This window comes from Myotis brandtii, unplaced genomic scaffold (assembly GCF_000412655.1).
Source record: "Myotis brandtii unplaced genomic scaffold, ASM41265v1 scaffold45, whole genome shotgun sequence".
In the NCBI taxonomy this organism is placed as follows: Eukaryota; Metazoa; Chordata; class Mammalia; order Chiroptera; family Vespertilionidae; genus Myotis; species Myotis brandtii.
The window spans coordinates 1315165-1325779 of record NW_005367209.1 but is presented as its reverse complement, the minus strand read 5'-3'; the positions used below and the strand labels follow the sequence as shown (position 1 = coordinate 1325779).

The window sequence follows — 10615 nt, the reverse complement described above, 5'->3', positions numbered from 1 at the left end:
TAGAAAGAAAAAAGAAATATTAAATCAAATGGAAAAAATAAAAAAATAATCTTTGAAAATTTTGGCTATGACATATATTTTCTTATTCTGTAGTGGGAATCTTGAATGTAATATTTTCATAAAAACAGTAAGGTTTGAACTGGATTTTATTGGAGGAAAGAGCAAGGTCATTAGGGTGAACAGACCTAAGTTGTTTCTTATTCCAGGGCCTCCTCTATTAGCTGTCTGATTCTGACAAAGTCAGCTAATGTTTCCAAGTCATGGTTTCCTCATTTATAAAAAGGGAAAAATAAAACTTACAAGTTGGTAGGGAAGATATAAAATAGGACACCAAGCAGAATCACAAGATGTTTCTCTCTTCTGTAACTCACACCACTGCTTAATTCTACCAGAAAGTTTCTTTCTCCATAAAGCTTCTTGAAGACTAGCTGTAGAAGGTCAAATTGAAGTCCTAATTCTGCCATTTATTGGAATATTCTGTTAAGTTCTTTACCTTCCTCATCATTTACTATTCACATAATTCTATAAATTTACCAGCATTTTACAGAGGAAACAGAGGCTTAGAGGGAATTAAAAAGTTGCCCAAGTTCATATACAGAATCTTTTAGTAATCTATTGTCACAATAATGCAGTATTATACACCTCCCCAAAACTCAGTGGATCATAACAATAGCCATTTGGTATGGCTCATTAACCTGTGGGTCAACCGAGCAGTTCTGCTGATTTGAATTGGCCTCAGCATGGCCCACTCATGAAACTGCAGTCATCAGGGGATTGGCAAAACTCTCTAGATTATAGCCAAAGAGCTATAAATAAGTAGCAAGAAGTAGAGTACTCTCTGGTTCTTTATTGAGTGAAATGGTGATTATCGGCCTGCTAACTAATATTCCCTGAACCCTAAGCCAGGAATCTCTTTTGGTCCAATGCTTTAAACCAGTGCAGGCCTGGAGTAGGGAAATGGGGAGGTCCATTATTCTGATGGAAAGGCTGCCTCCATCCCCATGCTATCCCAAGAGAGGTGACTGATAGCAGGACAGAGCCTACTAAGGGCACTCAGAGCCTTCCAACCCCACCATTTCAAGAGAAGGGCAATCAAGATGGTGAATTCACCACAGCTGGAGATGATTGAATGGCGATGTCCTGATACTTCAGCACAACCCCGCATCAGAATGTGGTCCACGAGCCAGCAGCATCAGTATCACTTCCATAGCTTGTTAGGAATGCAGACTCTTGAACTCTTCCCCAGACCTCCCAAATCAGAATCTGAGAAGCACTACTTTAGCAAGAAACACAATAGGGAATAGCATCTGCAGTCAGACTTGCTCTCACAGGTTAGTTAATCCTTCAAGTCTCAGCTCCTTGCTGGGCCTCTGACTTCCCACCCAAGCTTTAAACACCTTCAGTTGATCAACTGGCCCACTGTCTGGAATGAGCATTTGTTATTTTTTTCTTGTTCAGAATTCATCCCCCTTCTTGTTTAGCTCATTCCGAATTTTGTTTGAGAGAACTCCTTCTCCCACTCCCAGTCCATGTATTTTGGATGGGACTTATCATGGTTCTGACCCAGGCTAGCCAATTAGAGCACAATAGCCTTCTAGCCACAGTGATTGGTTATGGAAGGAGCACATGACCCAGTCCTGGCCAATGTAAAAAGTAGTCAGGAATTTCCCACTATTGGGAAAGTGGCATTTTTTTCTGCTGTTGAGCACAGCTGGTGGAATCTATCTGAGAGTGAAGTCAACACATAGATGACAAGAGATAAATTTTCAATGACATTGTTTGAACACCTAAATCCAAACTTTCTTGAAGCCAGACCTGATCCCAGACTTTTAATTATGTGAGCCATTATGTTTCCTTTGTGCCTAAATTATTATGAGTTGGATTTCTATAACTTACAAGCAAAATAGTCTTAAAATACAAAGCTGCCCCATGTTTCAATTTTGCTGACCCCACACAAGTCCTGGCTGAGCTCTCTTTCATTCCTATTCAATTTGTTAAAATAATATCAATCTCTTTATTGGTATTCTCTATTTGGTGATTCATTTTTTCTCATGTTTTTCTTGTTTTAATTTTTTTAGAAGATTAATACAGTTTCATGAAAAAAAATTAATAAAATCATGCACTTTAGTCTTTATCCTTCCCCAAAGTGACCATCTTTAAACATTTCAGTTTTAGGTTCTTCTTGGTGTTTATAATTTTAATTTTAAATGATATACTTCTATTTCTTGATTTGCCAACTTTTGGTAATATGTATTAACTCTCTTTTAAAGATTAGAACATGATCTAATTGACTATTTCTCTCTTATTTGAAGACACAAACCTTGTTACACATATTAATTTTTGGTTTTCAGTTGGCTTATTTTATAATATTATATATAACTTTATTATAGCCATATAGTATAATCAAACTTTATTTTTTTCTTCTATCAAGTTTATGCCAATTCTCTTAAACCTTTACTATGTATAATGAGTAAATTGGGGTGTTTACATTAAATAACACCTATTCACCTTGAACCCTCCCCAGGAACCTCTTTTAACTAGCACATTCTGAGAATCCTACCACCACTTTTATATGTTAGGCCTCATAACATTTAGATTCCATTAGGTAAAGGTCATTATCTTTTGTGCTTATCCTCAGCTTGATTGTAAACTTTAAAAATCAATAAGTTGCATTTACAGCATTATGATTATATAAATACTACTCTAATTCGAACTTATTTATTTATTTAATCCCCAAGGATGATTTTCCATTGATTTTTAGAGAGAGTGGAAAGACAGAGAGAAATATTGATGTGAGGAAAACACATCAATTGGTTGCCTCCTGCACGCAGCCCGACCAAGGCCCAGCTGGGGAGGAGCCTGCAACTGAGATACATGCCCTTGACTGGAATCAGTCCCGAGACCCTTCAGTCCACAGGCCCATGCTCTATCCACTGAGCCAAACCGGCAAGGGCTGAACTGATTTATTTACATACTTGCTTCCTAGTTTTTATTTTAGGAAAGAAATTCTACATTAGTTCTAATATTTACTAAATTCCTTGTCTTCCTACATTTTGTGGAGTCTTTTGTGAGTTATTGTCTTTGCTGAGATACAATCCTCAGAAAATGTTTTTATTAGCAGTCAGAATGCATAAAAAATAAACCTCCTGAGTCTGTGTATGTTTGGAAATGTCTTTATTTTGTCCTTCATTCTTTATTAACATTTTGGCTGGGTATAAATGTATAGACTAAAACTTATTTTTCTTCCAATGTTTGAAGACTTATTCCATTGCCCTCTACCATCTGGATTTGCTGATGAGAAGTCTGATATTGGTGTGATTCATGTTTCTTGGTAAGCAACCATCCTCTTCTCCTCTATAGAGGATCTTAAATCTTCCCCCAAAGAAAGTGGAAAATTATTCAAAAGAAGAACCATATTTATTATGTGGTACTAACTCATCAGTGAAAAATACTTAACCGCATCATACTAATGGCTGAGTGATTATTTAACAAGTCCTGGTATTACAAAGGATGATTCAAAGAAAAAGAAATGATATAGGAAAGCTTGATTATCATCTACCATAATAGGAAGTTACATGATAGTCTGTTTTATAAGTCAAGAATTAGCAATGTCTGCATATTATTTAGAAACAAAAAGGATTTACCCAAAAGTAAAAAGCTAATGTCATTGAAAATTGTTGCCTTTGGAATAAGCTATAGATAAAATATATAAACAAATATATAATCTCAAAATGAGAAAAGTTCTATGAAAAAAAAGTAATTCCGGGTAAGAGAAATTAGCAGGTTTAGCTAGTTTAGATTGCAGAAGACTCCTTTGAAAAGAGTAGCATTTGAGAAAGTGAGACATGAGAAGTCTGGGGAACAATGTTTCAGGTAAAGATAATAAAAATGCCAAGGTCCTGAAGTGGGAGTGAACTTGATTATACAATTAACAACAAGAGGCCAATGTGATCATTACAGAGATAAGTAGGTATTAGGAAATGAATTTGGAGAGGTAACCAGGAGCCTGATCTTGTAAGTTAAGACAAGGATTTCAAAGTGTTATAAGAGTCATTAAACATTTTTGAGGAAGACTTGTCTTTTTAAAGCATTATTGTGAAAGCTACATGGCAAAATAGGAAATAGAAGACAAATTCAGAGGCTACTATTATAGCCCAAATAAGACACGATGGTGGCTTAAACTAAGGTAGCATCTGTGAAAGGTAGAGAAATGGTTAGACTTAGAAAATGTATTGAAAATAGAGCAATTTTGTTAAGGGTTAGATGTGCATGTGAAAGAGATCAATGAAATAAGACAAGATTTTCACCCTGAGGAACTAGCTGCCATTTACTAATATAGGCAACACTGGGAAGGGGAGCCATTTTGGAGTTAAAAGTCACAAATTCTACTTCATATATGGTAGGTTACACATCCATATTTGCTTTATATTTCAGTGCAGTTATTGAGTAGGAACTTGGATATACAAGCTGAGTTCAGGAGATAAATCAGGACTGAATATGTAAATGTGAGATTACTAGAGGCCCGATGCACGAAATACTTGCAAGAGTAGGCCTTCCTTCCCCCAGCTGCCAGCACGGGCTTCCCTCCCAGCCCCCGCTTCATCCGGAAGGACGTCCAGAAGGACGTCCAGTCTAATTAGCATATTACACTTTTATTATTATAGATTAACACATAGATGCTAGTTGAGGTTCTAGTTTTGGATGAAATCACCATGAAATGAGAGTATAGAGATGAAGAGAAGCCAAAAAAAGAGAGAATGAAACTAAGATGTTTTTAAGTGCTAGTTTAGTAAATGGGACTCCTAGTGAGATTGTTCATTGCAAATGTAAGAAGAGAAGAGCAGAGGAAATCAACTGAGATGACTTGATCCTTCAGATGAGAGTATTCAGTAAGAAGCTAGGGATATGATTCTGAAGCTCATGAGAGAAGATGGGAGTGGAAATATATAATTAACAATCATACATATATAAATGATGGTTAAACTCAAGGGCCTGGATCAGGTTCTTTCAATTTTTTAAAAAAACTATATTTTATTGATTTTTTTACAGAGAGGAAGGGAGAGGGATAGAGAGTTAGAAACATCAATGAAAGAGAAACATTGACCAGCTGCCTCCTGCACACCCCCTACTGGGGATGTGCCCACAACCAAGGTACATGCCCTTGACCAGAATCGAACCTGAGCCAAACTGGCTAGGGCAGGTTCTTTTAAGACAACATGTGAAGGAAGGAATGGGACATTGGTCCCCTTGGTGTATCTGGTCAGTACAGGAGTCTGGAAAATTAATCAGAATGTTCACATATTAATTGGAATTTAAAATAATGATTACTTTTATACATACCTCAGAGAATTGTGAGAATAAAATGAGATCATGTGTATGACAGTGCTTTAGAATTTGTACAGGGCTGTATAATTATGAGCTGTTCGATACTCTTCCCTTTGGCTTAGAGTACAGAAGTTTCATGGTGGACAGTCAGGACCTGTTCCATGGACATATGGAACTCTCAGAGGGCTTGTTGGCTCAGGGAAATGTCCAACTTAACCTGCTAAGCATCACAATTTTTCTGCTTCAACCCATCTGCTATGGAAAATGAAGAGCCAACAATAATAGAGAGAAAGAGAAGTGAGGACACCTGATAGAGTAATAAGAAATGGAATGATTGGTACAGTGTCAGGTGAAGCCAGACATTAAGATAGATGAAAGCTCATTGAATGGGACCATGAAATCATTGATGCTATCTGCTAAGATATTAGAGTGTGCCTTGCCCAGCCTGGTGCCTGTTAGCTGGCAGAACTGTCCTGCCCTTCATGGCCAACACTAATAGAATGGTCCCAGATATCCTTGCTCAATTCCCAGACAAAATCCTGAACTATTCACCTCAACCCATCTCAGCCTGATTTTCACTGCCGGAGTTGTTGGCCCTTGGAATCAATTCCTACTTAAGACCTTATATCATTCCCTCAAAACCAGTGGTCAACATGGTTGTTCTGTTATGACTCCTGGCTGAGTCCCTCGGATATTTTTTCGTGCAATTGCTGACGCAATTCTTATTTATGCTCCTTATTAGGTATTGATCTCTGAATTCCCTCCTTGATTACACATGGCACTCTTTTCCTTTGAATATGATGCTTCTGTTTACTCCAGGTAATCATGTTTCCAGAATAGATCCCTCTCTTGGAATTCACCTCAACAAAGCCTTGTGGTCAGTGTCCTATAAACTCATCCCATTAACAAAGGACCCCTAAAGCTACTAATGAAAAAAGTCATACACAAACCACAATATGTTGAAGCAGAGAGGTTAACTGTAATGTGAAGCTGTGATAGTTAATTTTATGTCAACTTGACTGGGCCAGCTGCCCAGATATTTGGTCAAACATTATTCTGGGTGCTTCTGTGAGGGTGTCTTTGGATGAGTTAATATTTAAATCAGTAGAGTGAGTAAAACAGATTGCCCTCCCTAATATGGTGGGCCTCATCCAGTCAGCTAAAGGCCTAAATAGAACAAAAAGGCTGATTCTCCCCCAAGGCAAGAGAAAGTTCCTCTTGCCTGACAGCCTTTAAACTGGAACACTGGCTTTTTCCTTCAGATTCAAACGGAAACAAATGCTCTTCCTGGGTCTTGAGCCTGCTGGCCTTTGGACTGGAACGACACCATCAGCTCTCCTGGGTCTCCAGCTTGCCCACTCACCCTGCAGATCTTGAGACTTGCCTGTCTCCATAATCACATGAGCCAATTCCTTATAATAAACTTCTTTGTATATACAGAGAGAAAAGAGGGGGAGAGAAATTTTATTGGTTCTGTTTCTCTGGAGAATTCTAGCTAATATAGAGGGGATGAGTCTGAGGGGCTGGAAGGGTCCACACTAAAGCATAGTGATTATGAACTTGGACACTGCTGTTCAAATTCCAGCCATACCATATATTAGCTGTGCCCTTGGTCAGGTTGTTAAACCTAATTCTGAATGCCCTCCTCTGTTTCACCTAAATTCCAATATATTCCAGTGCTAAGCAAATGGCAGCTAAGTTAATACAGATGAAGAAACCAAGGTCCAGAGCCATTAAATGATACATATCTAGTTAGTAGCTAACAACAACAAAAATTACCCTCCATATTAAAGCAGTCACACATCATTACTTAGAGAATGTTAAAAATCTCATCAAATTGATATATTTACCTTACTTAACCAATATTTCATCATGACAGACATGATGATTTAAATTACTTCACAGTTTCCTTGTCCTCATTTTACCTCTGAGATAACTGAGGTACAGAGAGGATACAGAGCTAATAATATTCCAAAAGACTTATTGAAGGAATGCTGTGATCCCTTTCAAAGAGCCTTTTTGAGGTTTGCTCATTTTGGCTACTATTTCCTCTTTCCCTCTATCCCTAAATGTCACATGGTTCTTCCCTCCTACTTGACCACAGGCATGTTTCAGCATCACAGTGGTCCTCAGATGCATCCCTGTATAAAAGCCTATAATTTGATGCATTAAGGAACAGAAATGTGGAAGCACCTGGCTGCTGAGCACTCTTCTCCTTCCTTCCTACCATGAAGTTCTTAGTAAAGAACGAAGTGTTATTTAAAATTCTGGGTGTGCCATCTTATTTTTTTTCCTCAACACAACAAGCCAGAAACAGAAACAAATATTCCTGGTGGTCTTTCTACCTCTCACAAGATATGTCCCTACCTCAGAGGCTTCAGGGAACAGAGACAACCTGGGGAGTTTGTATCTAAAGCATTTATGCTTTTGATGGGTGCTATTAGGTCATTATCAATAAATGGGGTGGGGACTGGGGTAAAGGATGGAAGAACTATAAAGAGAAAGAGGCAAACAAGCCATGTGGAAAGCAAACCAAGGAATCAAAACAGTTGATCTGTTAAATTTTATATTCTTCTGCCCAATCCTATGCCCTCACCGTGTTGAAATATTGTCACAGGGTACTAGGCATGCTCCAAAGGAGGACCTTGGAGAGGGGGTTTCTGAGTTGGGCTCTTTCTAAACTACTTTCAAATTGACTTTGGAGAGATCGTACAGTATTTTACAAATTATATATTTTATTGTTCTTCTTCATAAAGATGTAATTATTGATTCAACTGTGAATCTTGCACCTTAACTGGGAAATACCAGTTAAATATTTTGGACCTAAAGCTATATTACTTTGGGGCATGGTATACCAGAAAAAAGCTTTCAGAGACTGAATTAGCATAGTGTAAATATCCATCCAGCAGAGCAGGTAATTTTCTCATTACTCATCAAATGAGTTCCTAAGCATTAGTTACTCTGCATGCTGGTTCTTTGTAGAAATAACTCACAGGCAGCTGAATCATTTCTGAGCAAATTTTTCATCACCTTCCTTCTCTGTAGGATTTAGGGCTTTATAGACCCTGAATAACATGAATCTGCTGGTTCCCTAATGGCAAGAATGACTATGGATTTTTTTTTAAACAAGCATTCTCTCCAAGGCAAGAGAAAGACTCATTATATTAAATATAATAAAGACTCATTATGTTAAAAAATAGATTTAGAGCTATCTGGTCATCCTTAGTAGACTTATACTTATCCAATGTTTATGTTTCTCAAATTAGCTTGCTCCCTCTCCCAGAACAAGATAAAGAACCTCTCACATTTTTAACACAAGCACAGGAGGATGCAAAATGCTGCAGCCACCATGAGATAATCCTGTAAGGCCTGTAGTATTTTCTGTGATGCTTTGAATCCGCCTCTCTCCTCTTATCTGTAATTTTTAAAGATGTCAGTGTGGGGCATCAGCAGTTAAAAACTCAGAATACCGAGCCAGTTCTCCCCGGTGACTGCCATACATCTTTTGCCTGCAGGATGAAAATACATCACTGACGTAGTTACTTTTTTTTTTTTAATTCTGGAAAATCCCCCACCTCCTCCATTCCTTCACAAAACTTTCAATCTGAGGGCCATAAATATGTTTTATTTCTCCCCCACTGCAGGCTTATTCCCCCCAAGCTTCCACATGTCAAAAAAGCGACAAATTTTAGGGGGAAAAAATCCTGACTATAAGGGATGTTGTAGTAACATTGTATTGGCCACTTCACCCATTCCAGTTTGCTTCATAATGAAAGTAAGAACTATAACTAGAAGTTTTATTAGCCATTACGTGTCTAAGGACCTTGCAGGTTTTGTTCTTTATTGTCTAAGAATCTTAAATGTTTAATGAATATTTAAGCAAACAAATTTTAGCAGCATGCCTTATTTTAGGAATCCAGTTTTAATAAAAATTCAAACATTATTTGTTAATTATTATTGAAAACATTAATATTTCAAATACCCTTTGGGTCAGGGAATCTTTATGAAACAATGCCTTCTATTTATTTCAATTAAAGGCATCCTTTATTAAATTTTTATAGATCTGCTTGCTCTATCCTCCCCAACCCTTTTACAACTCTGCTTTCCTCCTTTCCTGAGATTTATTCTTATTGTCTCTCTCCCTCTCCCCCTCCCTCCTTCCCTCCCACTCTACTCCCTCTCCCTCTTATAGTGAGCAATTAAAAGGCTAAGCTTGGTTCTCAAGCCAGCAAGTGAGTGTGTGTGTGTGTGTGTGTGTGTGTGTGTGTGTGTGTGAGAGAGAGAGAGAGAGAGAGAGAGAGAGAGAGAGAGAGAGAGTTGGGGATGGAGAAGGGAGGGGTGGAGACAAGGATTTTCCATTGCCTAAAAGAGTCCAAGTTTCAACACTGCAAGACACGACTTCTAATCACATCCTTCCCGGAAAAGTACAAGCAGTTCCTCAGCCGAGGTCCCCCACCTCCCACGCGCTTCCCAGCCCGCCCTCCCCTTGGAGAACCCCGCGGCAGCCTCCCAAACACCTGTGACTCATCCGAGAGGCTGCCACCGGGGAACCATTTGCATAACCCCCCTCTCTGGGCGCCTAGGGCGCAACAAGGAAGGGCAGTTAGGATTATTGCTTTATGATTATTATTTTAATCTGTCATATGACCTCACAAGTAGGCTTTCTCCCCCACGCCCTGTTTTGAGCATCTGGGGGTCCCCAAGCCAGCCTTGACTAGTACCCAGGTTTGAACGAACTACCAGAATTTTGTAGCGTCCCAGTGATCCTTGCACCCGCAGCCCTCAGCATTCCCCCAGAAGTCTGGACGGTTCTATTAGGCGTGTACGCGCCTCTGTAGACTATTCCTAAGAAACCTCACATTAAAACCCAGGTTCTGATTGCAAATTCAACCGAAAACAGCGTCATCTGTTTTGCCCTCCGCAAACAACTCTTAACTCTTCGTCCTTGAACTCCAGCAAACGCACGTTGTTGGGGTTAACTACCCTTCCCTCCCCCTCCCCCCAACTCATTTGACATCGCCCAGCGATAGCTGCTCTGACGTACTTTAAAATAACGTGCGCGAGTCTCCCTCCCCTACTGACTACATTAACACGAACTCCAAGCCCCCGATGCTGCTTTGATAACAAGAAAAAAATCACTCATAAAAATAGCAACCTACGTAGCCTGTCCATATTTGGAGCTGGTGATGGTTGACAGGAATGCCCCTTTGGACCCTCTCCTTTAGAAAAAAGAAATTGCAGTGGAAATGTTCACACCTCCGCCCTTCCCCCCCCACCCCGCCACCAGTCC

The 10615-nt window shown here is 39.1% G+C and overlaps 1 long non-coding RNA gene across 1 annotated transcript in view; it reads right to left on the bottom strand.

Annotated features, from left to right (window-relative positions):
• LOC106727558 overlaps positions 1 to 10615 on the bottom strand; it is a 76143-nt gene that overhangs the window by 63619 nt on the left and 1909 nt on the right. The gene's annotated exons all lie outside the window — the stretch shown is intronic.